Raw genomic sequence first — 19812 nt, forward strand, 5'->3', positions numbered from 1 at the left:
ACTCTCACACGTTTCCGATAATTTGGCGCATGTGTGGTTGTTCACTTAACAGAGGGTAGTGTACTGCACGTGAAGGACAGCAAGTGCGACCAGGATGCGTGGATCGTTAGTTGATCGTAAGTAGTTTTCTTCACTGGTACGTTAAATAAAGAGTTTCGTTTCGTACTTACACAATTTAAAACGATTGTTACGGAAAGAAAAAGAAAACCACTCCACTATATATTAGTAGTATACACGAATACTATATAAGCTGGAGCCTCAGCGGTTGTTTGCTAGGGTTTGCATTCTTCATACTCTCGCTGCACTATATATAGAGGAGATGACTATTTTGTTACAAGTAACAGAACTATATATATATAGAGGCCGATCCTTTTTTCTGAACCGGTATCGTTACTGTTTAGAAAACAAAACAAAAGGGACATTATCTCTCCCGTGTGGCCGCTCCACCGCCAACCTCCTCTCCCATGGCTCCGGCCGCCGCCCCGCGCCCCACTTTCTCCCCTGGCTCCGGCCGCTGCTCCGCGCCCCCATCTTCTTCCCTGGTTCTGGCCGCCGCCCCGTGCCTCACCTTCTCCCTGGCTTCGGCCGCCGCTCCGCGCCCTCCTTCTTCCCTGGCTCCGGCCGCCGCCCCGCGTCTCACCTTCTTCCTGGCTCCGGCCGTCGTCCCGCGCCTGACCTTGTCCCCTGGTTCCGGCCAGCGCCCCACGCCCCACCTTCCCCCCAGCTCCGTCCGGCACCCCATGCCCCACCTTCTCCCATGGCAGCGGCCGCCGCCCCTCCCCCATCCCCAGCGCGCCAAACCCCAGTTCTCCACCTACCCCATCGTGACGCCGCCCATTCTTCTTCCTCCTGACTTCTCCTAGCCATGGCGAGCGCCTCCTCCCTGCTCCAAGCTCGCTCCAGACTACGCAGAGTCGCCAACCCCCGCCGCCTCGCGTGGAGTACAACCCCGCCCATGTACGAGGTTCAAAGACCTTATATAGAGAAGGAAAGGAGATGTTAACGTCGGCATCTTCCTCGTCGCCATCCCGGTATGGTGCTTGTCCTGTGTTCATCCTCTGCCATTGATTTTACTAGCTAGTAGCAACATAACCTCCCCCTGCACATTTTTCCGGAAGTTCTAGAACTCTTAGAGATTCAGTCCAACTATGTTGCTTCTGCGATTATGCGTACACAGAAAATCACACTGAAGATTGTTTTGTTCTCTGAACCTAAACGCATTTGGTCTTTAAGCTTAAATGCATTTATTCTCTGAACTTACATAGGTTGGTTCTCTGAACATAAGTGTGTGCGTTCTGTGTGTATTGAAGCATCACAAATATTCAGTTGTACTTATTGGATGATCATAGTGACTATTGAGCTTACTTTTCGGCGTTGGTCGTGGCTTTGCTGTGGCACACCTCCCACTGCTTCTCCTCGCTGGACTAGTCGACCTGCAAGAGATCAACTCAAACAAAAATTACTCAAGGTGGACTTGAGCTGAACTAGTAAAGGTCTTAGAAACTGCATGTTTGAAACTGGTCATGGTTCTTGAAAGCTAAAAAGTTCGAATCTAGTAAAGGACAGCAAGCTTTTTTGCCATTTGTTTCACTTACTGGAGCGCTTTGCTAATGGGTACGATTAAGTATAACATAAATGAATGAAGAGAGATGTTTCCTCCAACTAATTAGTTTTCTCTGTATTTTCAGTTTCGTGCACTGTCCGATCAATTCTACCGTAGCTCCGAACAACAGGAGTAAAATAAAGCAAGTTCAAGTAAAATCTCAAATAAAAATTCAGTTCAAGTTGAAGCCCAGGAGTATACCCATATGGATCAGACACGACAGTCGATCTTGTTGATGATTCTCAATAAATAGATGGTGAAGTTGGCAAACAGCTGAATCAGATGGTGCCTACCCCTGTAAGTTCACTTGTCATTTTGCGGTTAGCTGAAGATTAATCATTTTCAGAAATTCAAAGGTTTATGGTGCTAATACCATTTCTTTCAGAAAGATTAACAGTTACAAGTAACTGCATTTTGTCGAAAGTTCTTCGGTATAGCCCCCTCTCCATCAAAGTAGAATAGTACGTGTTGATTTTCTCTCCCTTGTTCTGATTGATATCATACAGAAGCTGCTACAGATGAATGAATATGGTGCAGTTGTTCCATTCATTATTTGGGCAGGAACCTGCTGTTTAAATCCTCCTTTGGCTTGGCTGGAACATGAGTTTCAGTAACTCTTGCACAAATTATGGGGAATTCCACGTTCTGAATTGGACTTTTGAACTAAACAGGAAAGTTATCACGTACTGATTCTATTCATCAAACAGTACATCTCATACATAATTTCAAGTGGGAAATGAGACATACTAGTTCCTTATGATGACAATTTAGTACTGCACCATATTATCAATAAAGATATGAACAGATGTTTTCACCATGTTTCAGCCCCATATACTTGTAAAGTTGTAATCAACAGCTTACAACATGGTGTATTTCTTACCAATTTCATTTTATCTACACAATTTTCAGAATGGCCTAACACAAAGTACTTACACAAACACATATGAGATTGCCACGACATGCCGGTGCACAAGACGCCGCAACCACGCCCCCCCACGCGCCGCCGTGACTACCGTCCTGCACTAGCCGCCATGGCCACCAACCACAGTGGCGACTAGGGATCGAGGCGTGGCCTGCTCAGGCGGGTGCTCGCACGCTGCAGTGTTGCTTCTCCGGCGAGGACGCCATGCTGCACGGTGTGCCACACCACCGCATCTCTGTTTTCTTCGGTAAGTCTTCATTAAAAGACCTTGGAATAGTAAGTAGAAGTTCGACAAAAGGAGCTACATCAGTTTGGACCTTAGAATAGCAAGTAGAAGACCTACATCAGTTCCTCAGTACATATCAATTAGCAATGTTGAAAAGTTCAATTCAGCTGCGTGTGTAAGTTCAAAGAATTACTGTAGGAAAGTTTAGAAGTTTGGTTTCGTGAGAAAAAAGTATGATTTTCTATCAGTATTTTGTATGATTCATTTGCCTCAGATGCAACCTAAAACTAGACAAAAATTAATTATGTTTACTGCCTGTAATGCTCTCTCCACCCTACTGTCCGTTTTGGTTGATGGACAAGTATAGACAAAAATTCTTGTACAGGGAAAGTTCTTGCATTACTGCCAGGCAAGTTCAAAAAATAAACCACGACAAGTTCAAAATGAAAATATGGCAACAACAAAAAGGGAGTTCAGAAGTAGGAAGTTGGATGCATCTGCCATTGTTCTTTTTGTGCTCAGGTTTACATGAAAATACACTTCACATGCTACAGCACCTGGATCCATGGACAAAAATTAATATGAGAGAGATAATTTGGTTGTTTCATGCTCTTTAGTGTTTGTTTCTATTCCTGTTAGCACCAAATAGTATTTGAAAATGTATATTTTGTGCTCTCACATATTTGTTTTGGCAGTACAAACACATTATCACAGCGAGTATGGATGCGGCACCTTGGGGAATAATGCCTCCAATGTGCAAGCCCAGGATGACGACGCTGATCACTAGCACGAAGGATACCAAGCAGGCTAAGGATGAAGTACACGATGCAGGCAAGGAGGACAACCAAAACATGCAATCCGTACACATAGCAGCAGCTGCAAGTTCGTCTGTCTATGATGATATGATTGCAACTTCTTAAAAGAAGGTGCACATGATAGTTTGATGTTTCTGCAAGAAAGGAAAAAATGGTTTGAATTAAAAACATTGATCAGTACGAATAAAAGTTAATTATCAGTTCAAGTGCTCTCTCCTGCCATGCATCACTCTTCAAATCAAAACATTTGCTGTTGCTAGATAACAAAAAAAGAGTACTGTTAAATTTAGTAACAACTTACTGATGGAGTTATTTCTACCAAGAAAGTCATGGAATTTATACTAGAGTTGCCGATACTACAAATGCTACTACATATTACTGCACACTGACTATCTCACCTTTGCCATATTTGTGCAGACTCTTGGACTTTCACATGCTCTGCCTTCATTCATGTAGATCTGCAATCCTATTGTTGGCTTAGTGGTGCGTACCAACCTAAACATAGTTCTTGTGATGAAAAATGCCCTGCATGTCACAACCCTAGATTTCTGCTTGTAATTAGTGGCATTGCATCCATGCATCATTTTCAATTTCAATTAATCTTGAAATGGGGATGTTCAAACCCTAGCATCACTTGAATCAAACTAGGTTCAACTAAAAATTGCATTCAATGAAACCAAAATGATCCTTATTGATTTTTGGTATTTTTGGCAAGGGATTTGATCCAAACAAAAAATAATGAACATTTTTAAGGAACAATTTGGGCACTGAATTTAAGTCATAAAGTATTTGAATTGGGGCATTTAATTGCTATAAATATTACTAAATGCTCCAACAATTCTAAAAATAGCTAAGGGCCCGTGAGATAATTCAGTAATTGCCCATAATTAATTTCAGGATTTATAGAAGTGATTTGGTGTTGTTGCTAAATCAAAAACAAATTTGCAAATTAGAAAACAGAACAAAAGTAGAAATTAGAAGGAGAGAGAAGCCACCTGAACTTACCTGGCACTTTTGGCCCAACACTGTGCACCCCGGCCTGCCACCGCTGCCAGTCATCTCCCTCCTCTTGCCAGAAGGCAGAGGAGAAGCGGAGCACGCCCCCGCGCGAGCGCGCCACGCCGGCAGCAGCTTGCCTGCCTCCCCAGCTCTCTAGTCGCGACGCGGAGCTGCCACGAACCCTTCTGCCTCTTCCCCTCTCTCTGGTTCCTCCCTCTCTCCCTAGTGTTCGCGCGCGCAGCCACCGAGCGCCTCGTAGCGCGCCGACGAGCACTACCACGGCCACCGGCCTCCACACGCCTCCCCAACACGCCAAGAAGCTTCGCCGTCGACCTCTACACCGTCTCAGCCAAGCCACGCGAGCGGAAGCGCCCTGCAGCGTCGTCCCCGACCTCATCTTCAACCTCTGACCGCCGGCAACCTCACCGTGGATTCGCGAGCTCCAGACCCTCCCCGATCCCGCCGTTGCCTCTGATGGATTCGCTGTGAGCCTCTGCCCCTTTCCCCTCTCTCCCCGCACTCGTCCGCGTCCTCTAACCACCGTGGCCATCGGAGCCGATAGCTCCTCGCCGTCGGCCATGTCGCCACCGCGGCTACGGCCGTGCAAGCACGCGTCCGAGCTCACCACTGAACTCACCGCACTCCCGCGAGTCGAACACGACCATCCACGACTCCTCCCGTGCCCCGCATCGCCCAAACCGTTGTTGGCCGTACTCCGGCCGCCGCCTCGCTCGCCGCCGGCGCTGCTCCCGGCCACCCTGCGGCCTCCCGTCCGGTCCTTGGATGCGGACGAGCAAGAGCTCCTCCCCGACGCCCTCAGCGCGCCAAACCACCGCCCGTAGCTCAAATCCGAGCCGCGCCGCCGTCGATTTGGTCACCGTGGGCCAGGCCCGGTGACCGCCGATGTGGCCGCCATTAGTGGCTATTTGCGCCACTAATTAATCCTCCACTGAAACTGACAGCCGGGCCCCACCGCCTAACTAACCGGCTAACTTAATAAGATTAAGTTTAATCTAATAACAGCGGGCCCATGTGTGAGTTTTGACTACGCTGACGTGATCGTTGACCCGACCCCACCTGTCTGTTACTCTAGGCAGCTCTGGGTCACTGGCCAGTGGGCCCCACTGGTCAGGCTTGACCTGGTCAGCGCTGTTGACTTGCTGACACAAGCATGATACAGTGCTGATGCTGTAAATGATTTTCTGGATTTAAAATAATTCAGGAAATTTCAGAAAATGTCCTAAACTTCTAAAAATCATAGAAAATAATCTGAAGCTCCAAATGAAATAATTTATATATGAAAAATTATTAGAAAAATCCAAAGAATTTGTTTATAGCATTTTCATGCATTTTTGAACAACTTAAAGTTCCTGTATAAGACAATTTGAACTAATGGCATTTGAAATGTCTTATGTGGAGTTTGAATTTGAATCTAGTGTTCAAACCAACTCCATTTAAATCGTTGCTAGCTGCATTAGCTCAAATCACAGCATATTGCCATGTCACATTCATGCATCATATTGTTGCATTGCATTGATTGTGTTCCCTCTTGTTTGCCGGTGTTTGTCCCCTCTCAGTAGACGTGGTTCCGACGATGAGATCGATGACACCGATGAAGAATTATACTATCTTCAGAAGTGCCAGTCAAGCAAAACCCCCTTGTTCATTCCGATACAATCCCACTCTCTCGCTCCTGCTCTCTTTTACTGCATTAAGACAACAACGATTCAACTGTTATATGCTGCGGTAGTTGAACCCCTTTCCTCTGCATGACCTGTCATTGCCACAGTAAATAGATGAAACCCACTAGCATGAGTAGGAGTTGTTTGAGCCCTGATGTGCCTACTCATTCATGCTTGTTTGTCATGCCTGCTACTGCTTAAGAGTTGAGTCAGGTCTGGTTCATCGGGGATGAATTGGAATGGTGATGAACATGTCCTACCGTGTGTGAGCTAAGTGTGTGAACACGATTTGGTAAAGGTAGCAGTGAGAGGTCATGTAGGAGTACATGCTGGGTTGTCTCATTGAAACCGTTCTCAGGAACTGAGTTCTGCGTTTGTGATCCATGAACAACTACTACCACACATTGGGCCCTGAAATATGACCCCGCTCGACTTATTAACCCCCCTGTCCTCTGTCCAGGAGTTGCAAGTAGTTTCTGGTGTTTGTATTATGCTGGAGGCCGTTCTGATGATTAGTTGCATCGGACAGCTTTACATGCCGTACCGCTTTAAACGTCATCTATCTTTCTTTATGTTTTCATTTTGGGTTCTCTCTCCCATGGCTATGCTTAGCTGGTCGGTGTAGGTCATTGCGTGATCTACTTTTGTTGCTTTCTATTATGGTTTGTAATGAATCAGTCCGGGTTTAAAGACTGGAAGGTTTTATGTTGGAACGTGCGTGGTCTTAATTTTGAAGCACGGCAATTAGCGGTTAAACAAAAGATTGATGAAAGTGGCTGCTCTGTGGTCTGTCTCCAAGAAACGAAGTGTATGCATATTGATCACAGGTTTATTAGGAAGTTTTGTCCACGACGCTTTGATAATTTTTCGTATGTGCCTTCGGTGGGTGCCTCGGCTGGTATGGTCATCATTTGGAACTCCTCTTTCTTTGAGGGTAAATTAATTGAGGCATGGCCTTATGGTATTATTCTGGAATTCCACTCTAAGCATACTTCTGAAGTTTGGACCCTAGTGTCAGTTTATGGCCCTTGCCAGGGTCCGGCCCGCGATGATTTTGTGCAATGGTTATACAACCTTGACATCAACTGTGATGATAATTGGCTGCTTTTGGGCGATTTCAATTTTATGCGGTCGTTGGAAAATCGTAACCTACCTGGGGGTAATGTCAGCGACATCTTTCTGTTTAATGAAGTGATTGGCCATTTGGGTCTTGTTGAACTACCAATTAAGGGACGGCAATTCACTTGGTCAAATATGCAAACTGAACCTTTACTTGAACAGATTGACTGGTTTTTTACTTCTGTTGCATGGACTTCGGATCATCCCAACACGCTAGTATTGCCGCTTGCACGCACGGCCTCTGATCATGTCCCGTGCGTGGTCTCAATTGCTACTGCTATTCCTAAGGCTAAAGTCTTCCGCTTTGAAAATTATTGGATTGATTTGCCTGGCTTTTACGATTGTGTTGCTCAAGTTTGGAACAAGTCTGTGGCCAGATCCTCGGCTGCCTTAACTATTTCCTCTAAATTCAAGGCACTTCAATATGCCCTCAAGAAATGGCACCTCAATCTGTCCACAGTTAACGCGCTCATTTCAGACTGCAACAAAGTGATTCTATACTTTGATGGACTGGAGGAGATTAGGCCTTTGACTAGGCCGGAGTTTAATTTTAGGCGAATTGTGAAATTGCATCTGGAGGATATCTTACATTGGCAATTTGTATATTGGAAGCAACGTTGTACTATACGAAGCATTAAAGTTGGTGAGGAAAATTCGAAATTTTTCCATGCCATGGCCACTGAAAGGTTTCGGAGAAACACAATTTCTTCAATTAAGAATGCAGTAGGTGATGTGGTCTCGGATCACCAACAACTAGCTGGCATGTTTTGGTCTGATTTTAATCAGCGTATGGGCAATGCAAAAGGAATCCGCATGGGTTTTGATTTGGACACCTTAATTGCGCGTGTTGATGGCCTTGAGGATTTATCCCAGCCTTTCACTGATTCCGAGGTTGAATCTATCATTAAGAACATGCCAACGGATCGTGCTCCTGGTCCCGATGGTTTTTCTGGCCTGTTCTTAAAGAAGTGTTAGCCAATCCTAAAGGAGGATTTCATGCAACTTGTGAAGGAGTTCTATGAGGGCAGATGCAATCTGGAATGTCTTAACACTTCATTAATTACTCTGATCCCCAAAAAGCTGAGCCCTGAAGTTGTCGGAGACTTTCGGCCCATCTCGTTGACCAACACGTGCTTGAAGTTTTTAACTAAGCTGCTTGCTAACCGCCTTCAGAAAGTGATCCTCAGATGCATCCACCGCAATCAATATGGTTTTCTTCGGTGTCGTTCTATTCAAGATTGCCTGGCCTGGTGTTTTGAGTATATACACCAATGCAAGGCCTCGAAGCGGCCCATCGTCCTCCTTAAGCTGGATTTCACGAAGGCCTTCGACACAATTGAGCATGAAGTTATTCTCAGAATTTTACAATGCAAGGGTTTTGACTCCCGTTGGACTGGATGGATCAATAGCTTGAAAGAACATGCGGTGCCTCCATGTTTGGTTTTGGTAATTGATGACAATCTCTATGGACTAATGGTTGCCTTGAGTTATATTTGAAGGATTTGTCCATAGGCATTTCTTGAAGTCAATGTGTTGGTTTCAAGGAGTTTATGTGGTGACCAAGGTGTTATTAAGGAATTATCCAAAGATTGGTCATGTGGGAGTTGAGCTTATTGCAAGCATGTCTTGAAGAAGAAGATTGTGTGATCATTCATGTTTACCTTCAAGACATCATCCAAATAAAAAGAGTTGGAAAGATTCATGGTTGATCAAGACTAAGTCGAGAGTGAATCAACTTGATCAACTCACAAAGCGTAGAAGATGTACCGAGAGGGATCAAGCGATCCCATGGTGTGGTAAGCATTGTCAATTACGCTTTGTGTACTAACCCATGATCTTCGTGAGAGTTCTTTGTGGGGTTAGGTTGCGGTGTGCAAGTTCAAGTGAAGCATCGTGAAGAGATCAAATGCTTGAAGCTTGCCGTCCATTGTGGTGACAATGGACTTATGAAGATGTTGCGGTGTGCAAGTTCAAGTGAAGCATCATGAAGAGATCAAATGCTTGAAGCTTGCCATCCATTGTGGTGATAATGGACTTGTGAAGATGTGCCGAAGAGTGGCTCACCCATAATGGAGTATGGGGGAGCAATCAACTAGTCTTCATCGAGCCAACGCAACCTAGAAAGGTGGTCCAACTTGAGGGAGTCAGGATCGTCATCATCTAGCTCAAGTGGACCATGTGCAAGGCAAAGGTTTGCCCTTGATAGGTTTTCTATTTTACCAGTCTCATGATGGTAGTTGGGAGACCGGGTTATAGGATCGATTTCCGTACTATCAAGGGGGGCTCTCGATGAGTAGCTTGATCGTATCATTCGTAGAGAGCTCAAACCATTGCATCCTTGCATCATCTTTCTTGGTTCTTGTTTGGTTCCTCTCTTTGTGAGTTTTGGAGCTTATGGTCATCTTGATGACAAGCTCGAGTTCATCGAAAACGGAGTTCACTCACATCTTCTATGATGTTTTTGATGTTGGAGGTTATGCCGGTTCTTCTCGGTTGGAGGTTTCACTCCTCTATTTGTTGGCATACCTCCACTGCCTCTTCTTACTATAACCAGTCGCTGTTTTGATGCTACTCGTCTTCCTCTATCCAACAAGCTTGAGTTTGCTCAATTCGGAGCTCATATGCAGAAGTTATGGCAGTTTTGGTCCCAGCGGTAGTACCGCGGGCTGGAGCGGTAGTACCGCTTGGGTGCTACAAGCGGTAGTACCGCTCAGGAGCGGTAGTACCGCTCCAGAGCGGTAGTACCGCTGGTAGCCCCCAGCCGTAGTACCGCTGCGGTCTCGTGCTAGTACCGCCTCGATTCGAGGGGTCTTTTTCGTGTCGGGTTTTACGGTACTAGCCGCGGCAGTGGGGGCCGTTGTACCGCTCGTATGCGGTAGTACCGCCCTGACCACCGCGGTAGTACCGCTCTGGGCCCAGCGGCAGTACCGCGATGGGGAGCGGTAGTACCGCTTATAGGGCAAGCGGTAGTACCGCTGGCCAAGCGGTAGTACCGCTCTCTGCGGGGCTGAAGTGGGGGTAACGGTTGGATTGTTCCCCTCACTATATAAGGAGGTCTTCTTCCCCAATGAACCTTATCTTTTGAGCTCGTGTTTTTCCCCCATTGTTGACCTTCTTCGAGCTTGCTAACTCTCAATCCCTCCATGGATTCTTGCTAGTTTTTGAGGGAAAAGAGAGAGGAGATCTAGATCCACATTTCCACCAATCACTTTCTCCTCTATGTGAGGGGAACCCCTTGGATCTAGATCTTGGAGTTCTTGGTGTTCTCCTTCTTGTTCTTCCTCTCTTTTTCCTCCCTAGCATTAGTTGCTTTGGTGGGATTTGAGAGAGAAGGACTTGGGCACTCCGTGTGCCCTTGCCATTGCATTTGGTGCATCGGTTTGAGTTCTCCACGGTGATACGTGGAAGTTACAAGTTGAGAAGCTTATTACTCTTGGGTGCTTGGTGCCCTTGAGCTTGTTCCTCTTGGGTGCTTGGGCGCCCTAGACGGTTGGTGGTGTTCGGAGCTCAATCATTGTGGTGTAAAGCTCCGGGCAAGCGTCGGGGTCTCCAATTAGGTTGTGGAGATCGCCCCAAACAATTTGACAGGTACCGGTGACCGCCCCCAAGGGTTGCCAAAGTGTACGGGTTCGGTGACCGCCCCCAAGGGTTGCCATTTGTACGGGTTCGGTGACCGCCCTCAAGGGTCCCTTAGTGGAATCACGGCATCTTGCATTGTGCGAGGGCGTGAGGAGATTACGGTGGCCCTAGTGGCTTCTTGGGGAGCATTGTGCCTCCACACCGCTCCAAACGGAGATTAGCATCTGCAAGGGTGTGAACTTCGGGATACATCATCGTCTCCGCGTGCCTCAGTTATCTCTTACCCGAACCCTTTACTTATGCACTTTACTTTGTGATAGCCATATTGTTTCTTGTCATATTTCTCGCTATCACTTAGTTGTTTATCTTGCTTAGAATAAGTTGTTGGTGCACATAGGTGAGCCTGTTTGTTGTAGGTTTTGTGCTTGTCAAATTAACCGCTAGGTTTATTCCGCATTTGTTCAAGCCTAAACCGTAATTATTTTAAATCGCCTATTCACCCCCTCCTCTAGGCGACATCCACGATCTTTTAATATTGTCTACGGGATCTTCTTCTGTGCTTCTCAACGGTGTGCCGGGCAATCATTTTGTTTGCAGAACGGGCGTGCGTCAGGGGGATCCTCTATCACCGTTGCTCTTTGTGATCGCGGTTGATTTATTGCAATCTGTAGTCAACGAGATGTGTTCCAGGAACATCCTCTCACTGCCAATCCCAACCAGCTCCAGAGACTACCCGATTGTACAATATGCCGACGACACTTTAATTGTTCTGCCTGCGATCGATGATCAGCTTATTGCTTTCAAGGAGATGCTTGACACCTTTGCGGCGTCAACATGATTACGTGTAAACTTTAGTAAGTCCTCACTCATTCCAATCAATATGACTGATCAGGAAGGTGCTAGGGTGGCTTCTTTGCTCGGATGCGACGTTGGGTCAATGCCATTCACGTATCTAGGATTGCCAATGGGAACTTCTAGGCCTGCAATCTATGATCTGCTGCCTCTGGTTGATCGCGTTGAGCGACGCTTATCTGCTTCCTTATGCCTGCTAAATCAAGGAAGCCGACTACAACTTCTACAGTCGGTGTTGTGCTCCATGCCAATATATTTCTTTGTGTACCTTATCTCTTCCCAAGGGCATTTTGCAGCAGTTAGAGTGAATCATGAGACAATGTCTGTGGAGAGGCAACACGGATAACCCACGCCAATCATTGGCTGCTTGGGATTTAGTCTGTCGCCCTAAGAATTTTGGTGGTTTGGGTGTTCTTAACTTGGGCATTCAAAATGAGGCTTTGTTACTAAAGCATCTCTTCAAGTTCTTTAATAAAGTGGACGTGCCTTGGGTATCATTAATTTGGGACACTTATTACGCATCGTCACCACCTCAAAGCACTCAGATCTGTGGCTCCTTTTGGTGGCGTGATGTCATGCGTTTATATCCCAATTTCTGCAAGCTAGCTGTTCCACAAGTTCATGTTGGCGACACGGTGCTTTTTTGGCTCGACCGTTGGCAGCTGGGAAATCGTGCTGTCCTTTTACAAGACTGCTTCCCAAGGCTACATTCATTTGTAGTTGATGATGCAAGCACTGTCAAGGAGTTTATGGAGCTGCTTGATGCCTTGGATCATTTCCATTTGCCTCTGTCACAGGAGGCCTATTCGGAATTCACACAGCTTCAGGCCCTGCTGCCTTTGATCAATCTGGATGGAGAGAGCAAAGACATTTGGAAGTGGCCTTCGAAGTCTGGTGCTTTTATGTCAAAGATATACTATGACTCTTGCTTCTCACACCTAGTGGTTGACCCCACCTTCAAATGGATTTGGAAGTGTGCATGCACGCTCAAGTTCAAAGTGTTTGGCTGGCTTCTCTTAATGGATCGTTTGAACACTAGGGATATGATGCAATGTCGAGATTGGATCATTCAGGATGACACATGTGTGCTATGCAACCTTGCACAACATGAGGATCGGGCTCATCTTTTCTTTGCTTGCAATTTTAGTCAAAGGGTTTGGAACTATCTTGGGATATCTTGGTCCGTTCAACCGAACCAAACCACATATGAGATGGCTCAAACAGTTAGGAGGGATTTCGGTCATCCTTTTTTCACTGAGGTTGTCTTCACTGCTACTTGGAATATTTGGACACAACGGAATGGGAAGATCTTCAGAAATGAGCAACCTTCTTTTAGAGCTTGGAGAAGGAACTTTATCCATGACATTTCTCTGCTGTCTCATAGAATTAGATGTAAATATAAAGATAGTTTATTGTCTTGGATAGCTAACCTTTCTTAGACCCTATTCTTGTAAGTATCTCTTCTCTTTTCTTGTAAATTTGTAAACTTGTAACTATACTTCTTTTTTAGTTATTAATAAAGGACTGTGAGGCTGTTGCCTTGCAGTATATAGTCAAAAAAAGAAGAAATATGTTGAATTTGTTCGACATACTAATCCATGCATCCACAACTCAGAAAAACATATGTTCCTTTGAGTTGTCCCTCTTTAGTTGTATCCTAACCTCCGTCTATCAAGTGATAGTCAGAAATAGTTGTGCCTTCGTGTTCATCGGTGCCTATTATTCTTGTGGTCCGTCAAGCCGTTCTAATTAAGAATGATTAGGAGAAACATACTCCAGTACCTTGTCCATTTCTAGGATTGGGTCAAAGTAGTTGTATTCCACAGATCAAAATGCCAATCCAGCCTTTGATCTGTTCTACCTTGGAGTGTCACCCTCTTTCATATCAAGAATTACGTGAGAATTGCACAATCTCTCATGAATTCTTGATGCAGTGATACTTCTCGCCATCATTATTCATCCCTCGGTCTCCGTGTTGGTTGTAACCGGAATGCTGACAAGTGAACTATGATGTGTGAAATCAATACTCCACAATAATCTTATTCTTAGTGTGTTGGTTATTGAATCATCATCCTAAGGTTTATCGTGCGACCTAGTCCATTTTCCCTGGTGCACTCCTCGATCAATGAGATAGGATTGTGTCAATCCATGACTCTCTTGATCACATCATCTTGCCCCAAAAATCAAGATTGTTCTCGAGCTTAGTGACATATCGGTGGTTCGTGATTTTCGGAATATCTTCTCGGAAGTGTTACCAGGTTGTCACCTGACCGCTATGTTGAGTTTGTGATCAAGTTGGTTTCTTGTAAACCACCCCTTCTCCAAGAATCCGTGTTGGATACCCCTGAGCTAGTTGGTTAAGCCAAACAACAACTTGGAGAGTTGGAAGATAAAAGCTTGTCTGACTTAGTTCATTTTAAGGGATATCACTTTGTGTGTGCGTTGAAGAAAGATGATACCTTCATCAATTTGTCCTCGTATCAGTTGTTGGATCTGTTGTCTTGTCAGAACTTTGGCTTGAGTGTGGGCTATCGTCAAATCAAATCAGAACAAACGGTGTTCGTAATGCTGTCTTATTCGTGATGATCCCTCGAGAATGCACCATTATATCTTTTGGTCTGACCAACGCTATCGCTTTGTTCGCATAGTTGTGGAATTCCATCTTCATGGAAATCTGGATGACTTATTGTTGAGCCCATCGGCAATAATTTCATCTTGTCTATGATTCATGTTGAACATTAAGCTAGTGTTGGAAACTTTGAAAGCATTTCTTCATGCTAGCTCATGAAGCATATGTTCGGTGTAAAAAGTGACTTTCTCCAAGTTCACGTGCATTAGGTGCAAGTTGCCGCCATGAATTTGAGAAATGTTTGTTTTTGTTTCCTAAGGGATCATCCCAAGTCAGTCATGCAGGTGCGAAGTATTCTATGGTCTGATAGACTAATCATCTTCATTCCATATGTATTTCCTAGCACACAAAGCCACTGATTGATTTGTTCAAGGTAAAGATGTCTAATTTAAGTGCACAAGACTTCGATATCCTCGATGATGGTTCCCCACCTGGACTCGGTAGTGTTTCGTTGTAAGACTACTATGTGGTCATGCTTGTCTTGGACAGCATGTTCACATGTTTGTAGCAGAACCCGCTCATGTTTTGGAGCTTGCTATCGTTGCTCATTTCCCGAGAATCTCGCAACGTCATCTTGTCGGTTTGTGTTGCAAACTTTCTTTTCCAGATATGCTGACTGAAATATCCTGTTACCAACCAGATCTGAATCTCAGGCAGATATGATGGTTGGAACTTTTCCAAGGTCTATGATGTAGGTCCCGACAAGGTTGATGTTCTGGCCGACACACCTAGCCGGAAGATCTATTATTCTAGCATCTTGAATGATCAAGTTGACCATCTTCTCCATGAGGATGTTGTGTGACTTATTTTAGAAGTTGTTCCTTATGGATCCTTTGTTCTCCCGAAGTCAGACCTTTACTTGATGTTCCAGATACCGAATGGTATTGGGTTAAGCCGGTACATTAAGGAGAACATTAGAAGCGGAGTGTTAAATGTCTCTCGGTCGATCATCCAGGTTTTTGTTCCTTGGCATTGCTAAGAACAAATCTGAGAAAGTGTTGTCTTCCTTTGCATCGGCATCGTCCATCACTATTCATCATGGTAGTATGATGTGTTGCCAGGATCCTCGACGCGGATGTTGTAAGACCCTGATGAATATAGAAATGTTCAAGTTCTTGAGAGCACGCTCAGACACTAGATTATATCCTCGGTATCAATTGGAATGTGCCTTCCGTTTGCCGAGTTGTCTTCTAACTCTAGTTCCCTTTCCAAACTGAGTATGTCATTCTTTTGAATTCCTTCAAACGATCAATTGTGAATTGCATCAGGCTGGTATGAAGAGTTTCAATGATATTTATATCAAAAGTAATTCTTTTTGCCACTTAAGGGAATAGCTCTACGAGTCACCTCCCCTAAGATGTCTCGTTATGGTATTAAGGGCATTATATCTCCTCGCTACTTTGAAACGCATCCACCATCCTTTTAAGCGTGGGATTGTTGCTGAAGGATCCCTCTGCCTCTTCCCCTCTCTCTAGTTCCTCCCTCTCTCCCTAGTGTTCGCGCGCGCAGCCACCGAGCGCCTCGCAGCGCGCCGACGAGCACCACCACGGCCACCGGCCTCCACACGCCTCCCTGACGCGCCAAGAAGCTTCGCCGTCGACCTCTACGCCGTCTCCGCCAAGCCACGCGAGCGGAAGCGCCCTGCAGCATCGTCCCCGACCTCATCTTCAACCTCTGGCCGCCGGCAACCTCACCGTGGATTCGCGAGCTCCAGACCCTCCCCGATCTCGTCGTTGCCTCTGATGGATTCGCTGTGAGCCTCTGCTCCTTTCCCCTCTCTCCCCGCGCTCGTCCGCGTCCTCTAACCACCGTGGCCATCGGAGCCGATAGCTCCTCGCCGCCGGCCATGTCGCCACCGCGGCTACGGCCGTGCAAGCACGCGTCCGAGCTCACCACTGAACTCACTGTCGGTGTCAAAACCGGCGGATCTTGGGTAGGGGGTCCCGAACTGTGCGTCTAAGGTCGATGGTAACAGGAGACAGGGGACACAATGTTTACCCAGGTTCGGGCCCTCTCTATGGAGGTAATACCCTATTTCCTGCTTGATTGATCTTGATGAATATGAGTATTACAAGAGTTGATCTACCACGAGATCGTAATGGCTAAACCCTAGAAGTCTAGCCTGTATACTATGGTAATGAGTATATCCCCCTTTGGACTAAGTCCTCCGGTTTATAGAGACACCGGGAGGATCTAGGGTTACACAAGGTCGGTTACAAAGAAAGAAATCTACATATTTGGTCGCCAAGCTTGCCTCCCACGCCAAGGAGAGTCCCATCCGGACACGGGTGCAGTCTTCGGTCTTCGTATCTTCACAGCCCATCAGTTCGGCCGATGGCTAACAGGCCGGACGCCCGAGGACCCCTTAGTCCAGGACTCCCTCAGTAGCCCCTGAATCTGGCTTCAATGACAAGGTATCCGACGCGTAGGTCTGTCTTCGGCATTGCAAGGCGGGTTCCTCCTTTCGAACTCCAAGATAGTCTTCCGACGTATTGAACGTGTCCGGACCTGTAACATAAGTCTTGTATACTTCCACGGAGGGCACAATAATTTATAAATCTAATCCACCGACAACTGTTTATAGCATGATGCCACGTCACCGTCGGGACATTACTTTAAACCCGTTGTTGGCCTGCAGCCCCGGGTTTCGAGGCGCGGCTTTATTGACACGTCTTATCCCAGCCGAGATTGTGTCCCCTTTATTAAGGGATTCTTATTAACACAGACGTGGGTAACCCAACCGTCTCTGTGGTACAACTCCTTGGAAACAGGCAAGTTTCAAGGCCCGAGAGTTGACGTTTAGATACTCATGGCCTTTATAAGGGGGTACAGACCCGCCTCCCCCTCTTCCACGTTTGCTTTTTCCTCAGCCCTTGCTATCTCGAGTTCTAGAACCCAAGTTTCGACCACCTCAAACCTTAGTCATGTCCGGATCCAGCGTTCCCGGTCGGTGGGCGGCTTCTTCTGTTACAGAGGAGGATATTGCGAAGCTTAGGGCGGCGAGATATCTGACCGCAGAAATCCTCCATCGGCTCCCTGCCGAAGGGCAGGTTATCCCTACCCCCAGATCCGGCGAGAGGGTCATGTTCATCTCCCACTTCCTCCGATGGTTAGGCTTTGCCCTTAATCCCTTTGTTCGAGGGCTCATATTCTACTACGGGCTGGATTTTCACGATCTGGCCCCGAACTCTGTTCTTCTTATCTCGGCGTTTATCGTCACATGCGAGGCCTTCCTTTGAATCCCTCCACACTTCGGCTTGTGGCTCAAGACCTTCAATGTGAAGCCGTAGATGATAGGGGGGAAGCAGGCAGAGTGCGGTGGCGCCACCGTGAGCAAGCTTAATAGCGCTTTTTGGCTTAAAGGATCCTTCACCGAGTCCTCTGACCTATGGCAGCGGGAATGGTTCTATATCACCGAGCCCCGCGGCTCCAAGTGGGCGGCTGCGCCTGCATTTCGATCCAGCGCTCCGATTCAGCCCACGTCATGGATCAATAAGGGGTTGGACTGGGGGTCAACTGATGAGGTACAGACTCTGCAAAGTTGCATCCGGAGCCTCCTTGAGAGGGACATTGATCTTATCAACGTTATTCAAGTAATGCTGGTTCGTCGGACCTTGCCGTGCCAAAGGCGACCTCTCCGCATGTGGGAGTTTAATCCCGAAGGGCCGCGGACACTTCAACACTTCTTCGGCACTACGCACAAAGGGATGTGGAAATTATTTTTCGGGAAACGAAAACAGTGGCCGGATACTACCGAAGACATCGGCCTTGACTGTAACCATCCGGATACCACGGTAAGTATCCATCCGCCGAACACCTCCTAATCAGGTATCCTGTGGTAAGACACTAAGCAAACCATCTTTTTCCAGGGCTGGATAAAGAAAGCGGAACGGATTAGGTGTCCGGCCCCTCTTCCCGAAGACTCAGCGGACCCCGTGTTAACAAGGATGCTGGCACCGGCACCGTACCAGGCGCCGGTAGAGGGGGGCAAGGTGGAGAGTGGGAAGACCTTCGTTCCGGAGGTAAATCAGATACCGAGTCCGGAGAAATCGACATTTCTTCGCCCGAAGACAAAGGCGAAGGAGAAGCAAGCATCCCTTCTCCATTCAGGAAGAAAAGGGCCGCCTCCGAAGGTTGGGAGGGGCGGTCTCCCAAGAGGGGCAAGATGCCATCGTCGGGCGGCTCGGGATTGGAAGGCGACGCCGCTGAACAGCTCCGTCGTGAGGACAAGCCTTTGACCAAATCGTAAGTGAATCCGGGGTGCTTTGATCACATCCCGTTCCTTTCCTGTTACCGAAGAGACATGTAACGTACATGTGTATCTTTATAGTTCGGCGCAGAGTTTTCCTGGGCAGTCCTCTTCTTCGGGAGATCTTCTCCCAGAGATGATGGAAAGCGAGACGCCTCCCCTGACCTCGCCCAATAAGGCGGACGACTCCGAAGTGTCATCTCGGAAGGTTTTTCTTGATCAACAAGCGGCGCGGGGGATGAAGAAGGCAGTACCCGAAGGTGAGCCTCCGATCGTCCGGGATTCGGGGGCTAACAGTGAAGGCCCCGGACTATCCGGTTTTCAGCCAACGATGATTCTGGAGACGGGTGAACAGGTTCCTTCAAAGGATGGTCGTGCTCCTACAGCGGCTTCCGGAGACCCGGCGGCGCCGGATATGTTGATGGATATGCTGCGAAAAGCATCTGTCTCGGAGGAACAGCGTACCTTGATGGGTACGGTGGTTGAGAAGATTCTGTCCGCGAAGAGCGGATTGAATGAAGCCTTCATGAGCCTGCTAAGAGGCTTCGAGGTTTGTGATGTAATATTTTCAACTATATTTTATTTGCAAAAATGCACCTGTGTATAGGTAGTAGCCCCTGAGACTCGGGTTGGCTTCCCATGGGAGGCGAACGGAGGATCAAGAAGAAACACTAAAGGACTAATCTGGTTAACTGGAACACATGTTGTTTCCCCCCGACGACTATCCGGACTACGGATATTGTCGAGCTGCAGCGGAAGCTTGATGTGGCAGGGGATGACATTGCGTTAACCAATATGCGTCTTGACGAGTCGCAAGGTATGTATTCGGAGCAGTCCTTACACATACGTGTTTGTAATATAAGCGTGACGCTGAAAGTTGCATACTGGGATATGCATGGCTGCAGATGGTGCCGCCGCCGTTGAGATTCTTCGGGCGGAGCTGGCCCGGGCCAAGGAGCAGGCCCGGTAGTAATGCGGCTACCGAAAAGGCATCGGCTGAGTTAAAGGCCGAACAAGCTGCTCGGCACCAAGACGAGGAGAAAATATCCATGATGGTGCTCGAACTAAAAAATTCTACTAGCCGCTATGAATTCCTTGAGAAGGGGAATGAAGCCAAAACGGCTGAACTTGACAAGG

At 46.9% G+C, this 19812-nt stretch overlaps 1 long non-coding RNA gene across 18 annotated transcripts in view; it reads left to right on the forward strand.

Annotated features, from left to right (window-relative positions):
* The first annotated feature begins 335 nt into the window (after positions 1-335).
* Positions 336-19812, forward strand: part of LOC123493688 (uncharacterized) — a 30092-nt gene continuing 10615 nt past the window's right edge. For 7 of the 18 annotated variants that reach the window (XR_012181724.1, XR_012181726.1, XR_006662397.2 and 4 more), the window contains exons 1-6: positions 336-1031; positions 1689-1900; positions 1989-2064; positions 2165-2772; positions 3447-3677; positions 3984-4049. This is a non-coding gene — a long non-coding RNA (uncharacterized lncRNA). Of the gene's footprint in view, positions 1032-1688; positions 1901-1988; positions 2065-2140; positions 2773-3446; positions 3773-3983; positions 4050-6142; positions 6394-19812 lie in introns of those variants that run through there. The other 11 variants (XR_012181728.1, XR_012181732.1, XR_012181729.1 and 8 more) reach the window with 6 other exon arrangements.

The sequence above is a fragment of the Aegilops tauschii genome, chromosome 4, assembly GCF_002575655.3.
Source record: "Aegilops tauschii subsp. strangulata cultivar AL8/78 chromosome 4, Aet v6.0, whole genome shotgun sequence".
Taxonomy (NCBI): Eukaryota; Viridiplantae; Streptophyta; class Magnoliopsida; order Poales; family Poaceae; genus Aegilops; species Aegilops tauschii.